The sequence below is a fragment of the Notamacropus eugenii genome, chromosome 4 (assembly GCF_028372415.1).
Source record: "Notamacropus eugenii isolate mMacEug1 chromosome 4, mMacEug1.pri_v2, whole genome shotgun sequence".
Lineage (NCBI taxonomy): Eukaryota > Metazoa > Chordata > Mammalia > Diprotodontia > Macropodidae > Notamacropus > Notamacropus eugenii.
This window is the reverse complement of record NC_092875.1, coordinates 115,248,645-115,261,026: the sequence shown is the minus strand read 5'-3', so window position 1 is coordinate 115,261,026 and position 12,382 is coordinate 115,248,645.

Sequence of the window (12,382 nt, the reverse complement as noted above, 5' to 3'; positions counted from 1 at the left end):
AGGGGCAGATCCAGGACCAGAAGCCATATCTTCTAAATCCTAGTCCTGAGCTTTTATCCACTGTACCATAGTATCTGGCAGTTCTAATTCTTCTTCCCGCCTTCTGACTGACCAGAAACCACGTCAGAAAACCCCTGCTTCCTTCCTCTTCCTTACTTCCTTCCTCTCTCTTCCTCCTTGTCCTTTTCTCTTAAAAAAAAAATCAACTTGTCTCTCAAACACCAATCCCAGGGATGAGTGGATTAGTTTGGTTAGGAAGTGTTTGTTTGTGTGCATGTGTGAAATTCTGGATTTTGTTTGTTTGTTTGTTTTACTCATTCAAAGCCCAAGCCTCAGACTTCCAGCTTTCAGCATGCCAAACCTTTTTTAGCTATTGGGGACACACAGAAAAGTGAACTGAATGCAAGGCTTAGTCAAACATTCTTACTAAGCCACACACCCTTCCCATTTTCCCCTAAGAAGTCCTAAATCAAAGGTTCCTCATTTCTTGTGCTGTCCTTCATTTCCTCTTTCTGCAGTTTCCAGAAGCTGCTTCCTTTTTTCTAATCCTTGACCTTAAAAATCACAGATTCATGGTGAGTGATAACAGCAGCCCAGCTCAGATTCTTGCAGTGCTACCTGTATGACCATGAATAAACCACTTTATATGGACTTCCATTGACTCATCTGTAAAGTGAGACTGGTTGGAATAGGTAATTATAGCAATAGAAAGGATGAGTGAATGAGGGTTTATTAAGTGCTTATCATATACTAAGTACTGTACAAGGAGTGATGATGGCTTGGGAGTCAAAAGCCCCAGGTTCGAATTTTGGCTCTGCCTTTTATTACCCGTGTGACCTTAGACAAATCACTTGACTTCTTTGTTCATCAGTTTCCTTATATGTAAAATGAGGAAACGGCAGTAGATAACCCTGGTCAATTTTCCCTAAATTCTATGATCCTAAAAAATAAAAAATGAATATAAGTCCTATAAGAATTTCCTTCATCAAAAGTTTGGTTTGGAGTTTGGTTCTTGGTCTGCACCTGCTATTTCATTGCTATGGGGAACTCTTGATGAATAATCTCTTTCAAATGAGGCAGAGAGACAACTGAACTGATATTTGTAGTCTTAGACTAGCAGAAGAAAGGGAGGAAGGAAGGAAGGAGAAACAAGCATTATTAAACACCTGCTATCTCCTAGGCACTGTGTTAAGTGCTTTACAAATATTATATCATTTTATCATCACAACAATCCTATTAAGATAAATGCTGTTACCATCTCTATTTTATAGTTGAGGAAAATGAGGCAGTTAGGAGTTATGTGACTTGCCCAGGGCCACATAACCATTAAGTATCTGAGGCAGAATTTGAATTCAGAGCCTCAGACCCTAAAAAGCAAGTGACTTGCCCTGGTTTACACATGTACTATGTGTACAAGGCAGAAAATAAATTAAGGTCTTTCTGACTCAAAAACTAGTGCTCCATCTCCTATGCCATGATATAGGCATTATAATTCCAAACTGAGGTTAAGGGAAGTTGAATGCCTTGCTGAATGTTACTCAACTAGCAAGTGTCAGGGTCTAGACTTAAGCCAGGTCTTGAAGTCCAGGATTCCTTCCACTGTACCAAGGACCTACACAATAGGAGTTCATCCTCCTATTTTCAAGCAGTTTACCAAAACAGGTCTTTAAGATTTCAAGGCAGGCCATTCCTCTTCAAGTTTCCCTCCTTACTGCAGACTGATCTCCCTAAGGTGATTACTGTGATTACTGAGAGCTTGTCTATGACATGGATTCCCTGGAATCAAGTTTTGCATCCAGTAACTTCTTTGGGGCTGCTGGGACTGTGAACCCATTGAAAGCAGGGACTGTCTTCTACCTTTCTTTGTATCCCCAGTGTTTAGCACAGTGCCTGGCACAGAGTGGGAGCTTAATAATTGTTTATTGACAATAATAATAATAAGCTAGCATTTGTGTTTCTTTAAGGTTTGCAAATCACTTTACATAGATTATCTCATTAGATATCTTTATTATTTCATAGATATCTTTGCAACAACCCTAAGAAGTATACACTATTAGCAGCCCTGAAATTTTACAGATAAAAGAACTGAGTCTGAGAAAGTTTCAGTGGCTTGCCCAAAGTCACACAGTCAATAAGTATCTGAAATAGGATTTGAACTTAGACCTTCTTGATTCCAGGTTCAACACTGTGCCACCCAAACTCTGAATTCCAAACCCTTTCCCCATCATACATGCTCATTGGCAATCTCCTTTAAATGTACAATAGGACTATCCTTTAAAAGCATATCCTCAAAATCCCAGTTTTTCCACTGAACATTTGTAAGATTTGGGCCAAATTCCTTTATATCTCTGAATCTACTATTCCTACTCTGCAAAATGGAGGTAACAGCTTGTACTGTCACTCCCTAGGATATTATGAGGAAATTCCTTTGTAATTCTTAGAAATATCAGCTGCTATTTATTAACATTGTCACCATCATTATCCTGCTCTAAGGATTCTAGGTCTAGTGATGACCTTACATTTGAGAAGACTATGCCTAAAAGGGGCAAACCATACATGTCCTATCCAGCTGGAAAGGTTTCAGTTCTGGACCTGGCAATACAGTAGATATCTGTCATCTGAGGAACTGTCTAGCTAAACAGCCTAAAAGTGATCACTGGGTTGACAAAATCATGACAAATTTTCCAACCACGGGATTTCATGAAGACTGTCTACTAAGTTGTAGAAAGGCTGGATCTAAATTGTTAGAGTACTCCCTGACCAAATCACAAATCCTTGAAGGCCTAAATCAGTCATCAAAAAATTCCACCCTTATAGTGTTGTGTGTATGTATGTATTTTTATTTATAATATACATGCGTACATACATATAGATATATGTGCATTGTAAATGCATGCACATGTGTGTGTAATATGTGTGTGTTATGTGCATGAATATACATATGCATGGATGAATGCTTTGATGGATTGCACCAAACCTATCATTTACTGGTGTAGGGAACTCCTAGTAAGGAAACTTCTTTTACCTGTGCAGATACAGAAGACTACACCTGCTCTATACAACTACAATCTAGTCCCAGAGAAATAACAAGCTCAAAACATCCAAAACAAACTCATTCCCATCCCCAAAACCCACCCTTCTTCCAAATTTCCCCACATTCCAAAAGTACCACCATTCTCCTAGTCCTTCAGACGCCTAAGATCAGCAATATCCAGAACTTCTCATTCTGCATTACCTCCACTCATCCAATAAGTAGTCATTTCTACCTGCATAGAATCTCCTGAATCTGACCCCTTCCCTCCACTGAAGCTTTTGGTCAGTCATTTCAGTTGTGTCCAATGATTCAGGACCCCATTTGGAATTTTTTTGGCAAAGGTACCAGAGTGGTTTGTCATTTCCTTCTTCAGCTCATTTTACAGATGAGGAAGAGAAGCAAACAGAGTTAAGTGACTTGCTCAGGTTCACACAGTGAGTAAATGTCTGAGGTCACATTTGAACTCAAGAAGATGAGTCTTCCTGACTCCAGGCCTCAAGATCCATCCACTTGCCCCCCTATTCATGATTACTCGTTACCTCCCACTCAGATTCTTGAAATGGCCTCTGATTTGGTATCCCTGCCTCTGCTCCAGTTCATTCTTAACACTGCTGACAAAGTGGTTCTCCTTAAATAGAAATCAGACCTTGTCATCCCTTTACTTGATCAGTTCTAGTGGCACCCTATTGATAAAATAGAAACTCTTCTGTTCAGCTTCTAAAGACCTTCACAACCTGACTTCAGCCTATCCCTTTACCCTCATTGGGCAATACTCACTCCCCCTTCTGCATTCTGGGATCCAGCCAAATTTGCCTTCTTTCCTCATACATTCCTCTCCATCTCCATGGCCAGGCCTTTGGACTGGCTACTCCCTATGCCTGGTGTGCACTCCCTTCTCACTTCACAGAGTACTGGACTTGGACTTAGGAAGATTTGAGGTACAATCCTTCTTCAGGCAGAACTCCAGGGGAGTCATTTAATTTCTTTATCTTCAGTTTTCTCCTTCTTAAGATGGAAGTTGGACTTAATAGTCGCTAAGGTTCATTCTAGCTCTATGATCCAGTGAACCTATGAGCACCATCCAAGAATCCCTCTCTTCCTTCAAGATTTTGCTCAAGTGCCATCTTCTATATGTTTTTGCTGATTCCCCCAACTGCTAGTGTTTTCCTCCCTTAACTCCCTTGCAACGATTTATATGTGGTCTCTTTATTTTTTTTTTGCACATTCTTTTATACATCTGCCCCCATTAAAATGTAAATTCTTTGAGAATAGATATTGTGTCATTCTTAAGATCTAGAGCAGTGCCTGCCCCCTAGTAGGTATTTAATAAATGCTAATTGATTTATTGATTAGTGGAATTCATTAAAAGTGATTTAAAATTAGAAAAGGAGTTTGGCATAGTGAATATAGTCTTGAACTTGGCATCAGGAAGACCTGGGATCAGGTTCGACCTCTGAAACTAGTTAAGGAATATTGAAGAAGTCTCTTAATATCTCTGAGCCTTAGTCATGACTCTCTAAGACAGAGGTATCAAACACGCCTTACAACACTACTGAGTACAGAAAAACCAGATTAAAATGTAATAGGAAAACATTTAACAAAATAAATAAAAATACAATAGAATATAATGTCAATACATTGTTTGCTAAGTCAATATGTGGCCTATGTTTGGGGTCCTTATGAATGGTTTAGTGCTTCCTGTTTCTATTTGACTTTGAGGCCACTGTTCTAAGACTTATAGATTTAATTATTGTCCTCAATAACTGCTCAAGAAGTCACAGATCCTTTATGTAAGGAAGGGAGCTGATGTAGTGTAAAGTATATTAGGTAAAGATAAAGGGAGGTGCTGAGATACTAATATTATTGATGGTGGTGGTGGTGGTGGTGGTGGTGGCGGCATTTGAAAGGCAGAGTGGCAAAGTCAGTGGAGGACTGGCCTTGAAATCTGGAAGACCTTGTTTTCATATTGGGGAGGAGGAGGTGATCATTGCCAGGTCACTTAATTTCTCTGTGCCCTAGTAGCTGCTTAAGAAATGCTGTAGAAAACTCTCTAATACTATAAATTACAGGCACTGACTTCCCTTGGAGAATGAATTTTCCACACTAGAAATTCCCCATACTGATGAAATCACAGATCCAAACCCAAACCAACCACCAAACCTGTCCAAAGCTCCTGACCTTTATAAAAGCTTTGAAGTTTGTCAAGCCCTTTGCGAACATGATCTCATCTGAGCTTCCTAACAGCCCTGTCAGGTAAATACTATAGGTTTTATTATCCCCATTTAATAAATGGGTAATCTTTGGCAAGTCACTAAATCTCGGAGAGATTCCACTATTTACATAAGGTCAGACAACTAGGAAGTGTCCAAGGTTGGATTCGGTGCTTTTGTTTTTTCATTCCAAGTCCACCACGTCTCCACTATATCATACTGTTTCCCTAAACCATCGAATGAGCATTAGATTAAAAATCAGAAGATCTGTATTTGATTCAGCTAGGTACATGTTCTTGGGCAAGTCATTTTTACCTTTATGAACCTCAGGGAAATGGGGATAGTGATACATAAGTCATGTAGATACATGTCCACTCTTATTTTTAATGATTAAAAAATTTAACCATTAAAAATTCTTCTTCCTCTCCTTCCCACCATTGAGAAAGAAAGAAAAAAAATCCGTTACAAAGATGTACAGTCAAGTAAAACTAATTCTCATACTGTCCGTGTTTTAAAAAAAATCCTTTTCACACTGCACTCTTCATCCTTCACCTTTCTGTCAGGAGGTGGGTGGAATGTTCCATTATGGGTCTCCTGGAATCATGGTCATTCTTTGAACAGATCAGAGTTCCTAAGACCTTCAAAGCTTTTTTGTCTTTGCATTATTGTTATTATATAAATTGTTGTCTTAGCTCTGTTCACTTCACCCTGCATCAGATCATACACATCTCCCCAGGTTTCTCCAAAACTGCCCCCTTTGTCATTTTTTGTAGCACAATAGTATTCCATCATAGTCATATACCATAACTTGTCCAGCCATTTCTCAACTGATGATCTGCCCTTATTATTGACATCATTCTAAAGTACTTCAAACAGCCAATGAGCAAGGTTCATAGAACCTAATTCAGTAGGATTATATAAGCTTTAAGTAGAGTGTTTTATAATAATTAGCAGAAATTGTGAAGCTCTGGAATGTGTTGCCGAAGGAGCATATGGGATCAAACGTGATTCTGTATTGGAAAGGTCTCTAAAAATAGCTCACTTTTGTGGAGGACTTTAAAGTTTTCAAACTGTTTTCTTCACAACAACCCTGTGAGGTAGGTAGGGCAGGTATGCTACCCTCATTTTGAAGATTAGAAAACTGGGGTTTAGAGAGGGTGACTTGTCCAAGCTCACATAACTCACAAAAATCAGGACCAGAATTTGAATTCAGTTCTGACTCCAAATACAGTCCTTTTTCTCCTGTATCACCTGTCTCACCCACTGGGTCACTGTGAGGAAAGTATTTTTATTGCTACTTGGATGTGGATTATGAAGACAAGTGTTAGATCTGTGATTTCACAGTTACAAGGAACTTCTAGGTGAAGAAATTCCCTTTACCAGTGCAAGTTGGTGTTTTTTCTTACAGTCTTAGAGTGTTGTCTGAGATGTTGTGCCTTGATTAGGGTCATATACCAATACACGTCATCAGTGAGACAAACAGAAATCTTCCTGGCTTTCAGGCCAGCTCTCTATCCTCTAAATGAGGGCTATTATCAACACTTAATTGCTGTTCTTCCTCCATCTATATGACCCTGGGCAAATCACCTAAGTCTTGGTGCTAGAAGAATCTATGTCTATAAGTTCCAAAAAGGTTGTAGATTTGCCTTGGTAGAGGCAGTTTCCTTATCAGAAGTTCCTAACACTAATGAATCAAATATGCATGCACACACACACAGAGGCACATTATTTCCCGTGAGTCAAGCTTCAATTTTCTGGGTTTATTGTAAACTCCATTAAGGCTGTTCTTGTTTCCTCCATAGTGCTGTATAAAATTCTGGGTATGTGGTTGGTTGGTAATAATAGGTAGTGGGTAGATTGTTGAATTTGGTGATAGAAGAGACCATACCCCTTAGTCCAACACCCTCATTTGATGGGTGAGGATATTAAGGCCCAGAAGGGAGAGTGACTTTCCCAAGGTCACACAGATAGTAAATAGGAGAGCAAGGACACCAAGGACACCAACTCTAAATCCATCGCCATTTCAATTACATCAATATATCCTTGTTGATGGATTAATACAAATCAGCTTCAAATTTCCTTGAAGTGTCTCCTCTTTATTGGGGTGTGTGATGGTACTGCAGGAGAACAGGATTCAGTGCAAGCCATAAACACCACCCCCATCACCATATTTTCAGTCTGATGCCTGCAGCCAGTTTTCTCCTGAACTAGCAGAGCTTGGCAAGATGTGTGCTTCCAAATCCTTTGTTGATATTAAGAAATATTGATGGACATACTGCTTGGCGGGATGCTCCCAGAAAATCACAGCAAGCTTTGAACAAAGGCACTGTGTGTAGCGTTCTGGATCAAAGCCTTGTCTGCTCAAGAGGAAAAAAGAGGTCCCACGTTTCTTCTAATGAGGCTAATTCGTAGTCTAGTCAAGTATCGCCCTCATGTCGTACATGGTGATCAGAAAAATTTGTTATCAGCTCACCATTTGAGCCTGAGATAAATGCACTCTGATCCTGCATTTTGCACAACCCATAATTCCTGCCCTATTGCAGGTGATTTCTTTAATTAGAAGTTATAAATGACAATACAGCTTGAGCCCCATTTGCCTGAGTAATTTGCTCAGACAAGTCTAAGAGCCCTGCTACATTTGTGAACATTTGGAAGTTCTTTGAGGGAAGATTTCTCTGGCTATGTGTACATGTGTGTGTGTGTGCGTGTGCGTGTGTGTGTGTGTGTGTGTGTGTGGAGTGTTGGGATTTTTTAAAAGTTAAATGTTTTATTAGGAACTTAATCTTGAACCTCAATATAACCTACTATACTTGCTTAATAACTATTTTACATTTAAATTAGTTCATTTCAGTGCATAAAGTATCAGAATGCCTTTTCATATCCCGCTGTCTTAAGTTGTCTTTAAGTAAAGAGAGAAGTAAAAAAATCAAGAAAACATTATTATATGTTTAATTTTTATTGGTATTTTTTGTTTTAAATCACCACTATGCATGTTCCCCTTTCCTACCAGAAGACCACTCCTTGTAAAAATAAAAAAAAGGAAAAAGTTCAGTTGAGCAAAACTAACCAATCTATGCAGTGTTGCACACCCACGGTTTTTCATCTCTGTAAAGAAAGGAAAGAGGTTCATTTTTTACAGACCAGTATTTCTATTTCATTTGTGTACCAAAGCCTACTTAGCCTTTTTCCCAACTAATGGGCCACTTTGCTACTAATTACTTCCTCCTAAAACACAAAAAGTGTTATGATTAAGAGTTTGGTATATATGGGACCTTTGTTTCAGTCTGTGACTTTCTTAGGGCTGTATGAGCAAAGCAGAATTGTAGTAGCTCAAAAGAAGCCCAAGATACACAAATTTAGAGCCATTTCCTCCAAATGTTCATATGAACTATTTGTGCTCAACCTGTGGTAGAGCTTTCTGAGCTCATATTTTTCTGATCGGTCACAGTTGGAAACCCTATACCTTGACCCCAACATAGTGATGTCATTTGGGTCTTCTTTGAGCATGAAGGACAACAACCAACTCTCTGGTAGTAGGATCTCTGGATCAAAGAGTATACAAACAAAGAGATACATTAGTTGCTTCAAGGAAACAAGCTATATGATAAGCAAAATAATATAAAGACAGCCTTCCTCTTATCTCTAGAAAGATGGTGAACTACAGATGTAGAATGAGCCATTCATAGTTAGACATAGCCAATACATTGCTTTGTTTGCTTAACTATATTTCTTTGTTACAGGGAGAGTTCTGTGGGCATGGAGGAAAGGAAGTCATGAGGAAATGACAGAAACATTGTTTTTAAAAACATCTATAAAATATCCTCTTGTAAAACTCCCCATCACGACTTTTGGTCTTTTATCGTTTTTTTTTCGTGTGATGATAGTATACAATTCCTTCTTCTAGTCTGATCATTGTTTCACTAAAATGTTTTAATTTATATATACCAACAATCACTGGAAACTGTCTTTTCTGAAGAAAATACACTATTTACTAATTCTTTCTATTGGTCTCCATTTCAAATCCACAGATGCCAATGAAAATTAGAGTTCCTCTATAATGCATGAATTGCCTAGCAGTGAGTTCCCTGTCACTGGAGGTGTTGAAAAGGAGAGAATGACCACTTGTTGCAGTAATGCTGTGGAGTAGGAGCTTGCTGTAGGTAAGAGTTGGACTAAATAGTCTCTTCCAGAATGAAGCATTATGGAACAGTAGGCAGCCCTGAGGGTTGAAAGAGACCCAGATTTTATCGTGGCTTTGATGTTTCTTAGTTGTGTGACCCTGGGAAAGTTGCTTCATCCTTTGCACCATTTAACCTTGTTGTTGTAGGGAAAGTGCTATGACAAACGTACAGTGCTATAGAAACACCAGTTGCTACTACTGGGTCCTTTGACCTCTGGGTTCATTCTCAACTCTGTGTGTGTGATTCTATCAATCTGGAATGCTACTGTGAAACTCCTCTACTTTACACAAAACAATTTCCTCATTCTCCACTGACATTTCCTCAGTCTGTTTCTTTTTGCTCACTGACCATATGTTCATCTCCCTGCCTGTTCCCCCTTTATCCTTTCTATGCCCTCCTTTTCTCTTTGATGGAGAAATTTCATTCTCCTTTTACATTCTGATTTGATTTTGTGGGCTTGCTTAATTTCTTCTCTTTTTGTATTTTACAGAGGCCATCCTCTAATCACAGAACCTCAGAAGTGGAAGGGAACTCAGTGGTGATCTAGACCAACTTGTCCTGGAAAAGAATGCCCACTATACCACTGACCAGTGGTCACTTAGCCCATTTTCTTGAAGATATACAGTGAAGACTTCATAAGGCAGCCCCTTCCACTATTGAGTGATGCTACTTGTAGGAATTATATCAGACCTAAACCTTACTTTCTGCAACTTCCACCCATCATCCCCTTTGGATCCATGCTGAGTGTAGATTACATTGAATTGCATGGATTGCATTATCTTGAGTTTACATTCTACTGTGGCAGACAACGTCTTTCTCTTTTCTACCTGGCTGTCTTTCAAATATTTGAGGAGAGGTATCATATCTCCTCTAAGTCTCCTTTTCCCTAGTTTAAACAGGCCTTGTTCCTTCAACTGACCCTCCCCCTGGTATCGTCTCCAATCTTGGTTGCTTTCTTCTGGATGTGCCCCAGTTTGTCTACATACTTTGTAAAATGCAGTGCCCCAACCTGAACAAAGTACTCTAGATATCTATGTCCTTCATAAAATGTGGTGCCCCAAAACAAACAAAATACTCCAGATGGTGTCTGTCCATCACAGGTGGAACAGAGCACAATTCAGCTTAATATAACAAGCTAAAGTTGCAATCATTTTTTGTTTTCCAAAACAGCACTAGGATACAGTAACTTATAGTCTAATTAGGTAGTCAGTATATCCACTAATGAAAGAATGAAATAACAACAGGGGAAGGAGAGGTAAATGATTTATCTGTCCATCTATATTTATTTAATTGTTTTTAATGATGTTGGTGACCTCATCAGCATATAAAAATGTAGGTAAGGAAAGTCCCCTGCTCTGCTGTGTCTATCCTAGCTGCCTGGGGCACAAAGACTAAGCAAATTCCGCAGGATCACAAAACCAGTATGTGTCTACTCACTACTACATGCTCCCTCTAAATGATTAAATGGCAAAATGATGTTTATGATCTGTTGGGTCAGGTTTACTAGGGACTAATGTGTGTGTGTTTTTTTTCCTGTTCAAAAAAAAAAAAGATTTGTTAAATTATACCTATGATGTATAAAGTACAGCACCTAAAGGGAAAAGAGATCATAAAACATACACCAAATTCAATTTATTTCATCCAATATTTATTAAAGCACCTGCTATCTACAGTGTTAGGTAATGGGACATACAGAGATGAAAACAATCAATCCTCGCTTTAAGGAATTTATGTCATATGAAATAGGGGAGATGCAATAAGGAGACAAGTAAGTATGATATGAGTTGGAATGTGATCAAGGCAATGGAGAGATCCAGACAAAGCATTCTCACAAAACTGGAAGCAGAAGATGACAGGATAATAGTCATCAATTTAGCACTAGAAAGGACCCTTAGAGGCCATCTAATTCACTACACTGATGAAATCTACCCTTCCTTTTCCCATCCCAGAGAAGGAATATGACTTATCAAGATGAGACTAGTTGTAAGCAAGAAAGTATCTGAACCCAGTTCTGACTCCAAGTCCAGGCAGGGCTCTCTCTACTCCAAATCTCTTTCAGCTTTGCTAATGGCAAAGATACCTATTTTTTACTTCATTGAATCTGTATTTTTCAGCTTGGCTTTTAAAATCCACCCCCACCTGGCCTTCCCTGGATGCCCTGATTTGCCTGTTTAATGTGCACTGGCCTTTGACTCCGAATCTCACAAATATTACATGCCCATTCTTGCCTCAGCAGCTCCAACTCCTCTTTCTTCAACGAAACTATTCAACTAAATCCTCTTCATTCTTCAAGGCCTAGCCCATGTTTCTTCTTCTTCTTCAGAAAATCTTTTCTGGCCACTCTGGTTTCTGTTCAACTAGATTGTAAACTTCTTGAGAACATAGAAAAGGTCTTTTTCTCCTCTCCTCCTGGGGTGTGCTGGAGCCAGCTTGAAATCAGCAAATACTACAAATCAAGACTTGACTTATTCCTTTGTTGATTTTTAACTTTAACACACAATGGAGAAAATGTTAATAATGCAGATTAAACTTAAAAACATTTTGTACACTTTTTTTTTTCAAAGAACCAGTTGTTTTACCAGCATATCCCAACATTCCCCTCTACAATGCAAGGATAATGTTGGGATCAGACAAGCTAAGTGCTCAAACATCTATTGATAGATTTACTGGGGAATTTGACTGGCTTTTTTCTTTATACTGTGGGTATGAATGCTTAATTTATATATTCTTTTTCACTTACACAGAACATAGAGACTATGTATGTTCATAAATTCATTTACTTATAGGGCTTTCTACAGTATAATGAAAAGAAACTGGTCTTATGATCAGAATATCTGTATTGCAGTTCAGACTATTATTTACTAGTCATGTGACCATGAGCAAGAAACTTCACCTTTTTGATCTTCCCTTCTCTCTAATGAAGATGATGATATTGCTTTAGAGGCAATATGTCATCC